At 30.7% G+C, this 2,858-nt stretch overlaps 1 protein-coding gene across 1 annotated transcript in view; it reads left to right on the forward strand.

Annotated features, from left to right (window-relative positions):
- Window positions 1-573: 573 nt before the first annotated feature.
- The window catches only part of LOC117175661 (epidermal retinol dehydrogenase 2-like), a 97,074-nt gene continuing 94,789 nt past the window's right edge, over window positions 574-2,858 (forward strand). Inside the window, exon 1 of the mRNA XM_033365386.1 lies at window positions 574-727. The gene's annotated coding sequence lies outside the window, so the exon portion shown is untranslated. The remainder of the gene's footprint in view (window positions 728-2,858) is intronic.

Below are 2,858 nucleotides of genomic sequence, written 5' to 3' on the forward strand. Positions count from 1 at the left end.
GAAGTGCATCTAATACATGCAGATGATACAGATGACACATGTTCTTCCAGAACTGACACTATTGTTAAAAGATTAGAAATTTCTGCTAATAAAATTACACAATCAGAATAATTAATGTAGTTAGAACGGAAGCTATATTTTGAAACCAATATGCCTACTCTTTGAATTTGCTCCCTTCAGATTGATAAATGATACACCCTAGAGAACAAAAATGAGGCATACTTTTTTAACATAACTTCAAAATTCATGACATTTGATATTCACTTAGATCTTGTTTTAAGGCCAGAAAGTAGTTTACACGTCATGAATGAAATTAAAGTAGGACTAATTTTTAGGGTTCTCTCTTAATGCCAAAAACTATCCTAGTGCCCATTGACACATACGTAGCTAGCTTTTTTTTTGCAAAATTAAGCTAAAGAGCGATTTTCATTTCGCACAGATAAACCGTGATGGAGATAAACGTTTCCTTTGATGATTGACACAATTACACATACACACACATATTCTCGAGATTATTCGCGGTTTAGTGTGGATATAGCCAAGTCGCGTAGAGCAAAGGCTCCAGGCTCCAGTGCTCGTAATTCTGGCGAGGTGAACGTGTTCGTTGAGTCCAGAGTCGCTGGCCAACAAACAGTTCTTCCTTTCGGTTGTTCAGTGTACCAACTACCTCAGTGCCGGTAGGACTAAACTCGGTCTCCTCTCTCTTTCCTCGATCCTTCTACGTCAAGTAGGTACCCTAATTCACGCCTTTCTTTTTTTACCAACCGAGAACTGCGAAATGGGTCCTTTCAATCATATGCAAAATTAAACAACAAAATCACTAAACAAATTTGACCCTACTACATGCATTTTCATGAATATAAAAGAAAGGCAAGTTGGCATGACATGTTGGTTCAAGGATTTTGTGTTTATTGTGATTAGATTAGAACTAAGGGATGCATCTCAAGGTCTATCTTCAGGAATAACTGAAATTAATCTTTTCACTATTAATGCAAAAAAAATTATTGTAAGTTACTTGCATTCTATTAAGGTGTTGATTGAAGCATTTTTGTATATTTTGATTAGAGGATGGGTCTCAAAATCTCTAGGAACAACTAAAATTAATGTTTTTACTATTAATTTATACAAAAAAAATGACTTGCATTCTGTCAACGTGTGGATGCAACCCACTCTTATGTATTTTGATTAGAAATAGATGATGCTTTTGAATGTCTAGAACTAGGAACAACGCAAATTAATCTTTTCACTATTCATGTATAACAACAAGAAAAATTCTTCTAAGTGACATGCATTCTGTCAACATATTGATTCAACAATTCTTATCTGTTTTGTGATTCGATTAGAAATAAAGAATGCATCTGAAGGTCTGTCATTAGGAATAACTCAATTAATTGTTTTCACTATTAATGCAAAAAATAATCTTGTAAGTTAACTGGATTATGTTCACATGCTGATGGGAGCAAGTTGCGTATGTTTTGATTAGAGTAGAACTAGAGGATTCATCGACGGGTATATCTCTAGAAACAATTAAAACTAATCTTTTTATTATAGACGAAAAATTAACTTGCATTCTATCAATGTTTTGATTCATGCAATTTGTATGCATTTTGAGATTAGATTAGAAATAGAGGTTGCTTATGAAAATCTATCTTTAGAAACAACTAAAATTAATCTTTTCACTATTGATGTATTTAAAAAATCGTTCAGGTGACCTGCATTATGTAAACATGTTCATTCGAGCAATTTGTATGTATTTTGTGATTAGATTAGAACTAAAGGATACATATAAAGCTATATCTCTGGAAGTAAATAAAATTAATCTTTTTCTGTCATTGTTTACAAAAAATCCTTCTAAGTAATCTGCATTCTGTCAACATACTGATTCAAGAAATTTTGATATATTATGATTAGATTAAAACGAAACAATCTATCTCAAGATCTATCTCTAAGAACAATTAAAATTATTCTTTTTAATATTATTATATGAAAAAAGAGAAAAACACATTCTTCTAAGTGCCCTGCATTTTGTCAACATGTTGATTCAAGAAATTTTGATATTTTTTGATTAGATTTAAAACTACAGGATCCTTCTTAAGGTTTACCTCTAGGAACAAAAATTAATCTTCTTACTACAATTGCATTTAAAAAAATGCTTGCAAGATATCTGCATTATGTCTTTCATTAGTATACATAAACATTCCTCGAATAAACGTTAGATTAAAAGTGAATAAATTGCAAAATCAGACAATTACTGGCTTTGGCCGACGATTTACAATTAAACAAACGCGAGAGAATACCTGTTCCTGTTAGATACAACAATTCAACACACATTCATGAAGATGCGTTCAAAATTTAAAAAATGTCCTATGGCCTCTTTTTCTTAATTCGAAAAATTGTGCTATTACAAAACAATTTAACTTTTGATATAAATAACTTTTTTTTCCTTTTTTGAATAAAATAATTTCGCTTTGAATCAAAGAAACTCTTTTTAGATCCGGCAGCAAAGGAATTTGTTTTAATCAGTTTTGCAAAATGGGAATAAGTTAGGAAAATGAATAAGTTATTGGAAAAATAATAGGTATTGTAATGAATTTATTTAAATAATTAAATCTCAAAAATTTTTGACTGCTGTGTTTCTTTTGTTGAAAATTATTACATCCTAAAACATTAATTGATATGCACAACGCACAATAAAATTCCTTGATCGAAAACGATTAGTCTATACGTGCCATGGAGGATCGGTTAAATGCAATTAAAATAGAAATTATTTTTTTGTCTATCATGATCATTGTCATTATCATTATCATCGTCGTTGACTTATCTTGCAATTATTATTAAACAGTTATTAATACACAGTT

The sequence above is a fragment of the Belonocnema kinseyi genome, chromosome 6 (assembly GCF_010883055.1).
Source record: "Belonocnema kinseyi isolate 2016_QV_RU_SX_M_011 chromosome 6, B_treatae_v1, whole genome shotgun sequence".
Taxonomy (NCBI): Eukaryota; Metazoa; Arthropoda; class Insecta; order Hymenoptera; family Cynipidae; genus Belonocnema; species Belonocnema kinseyi.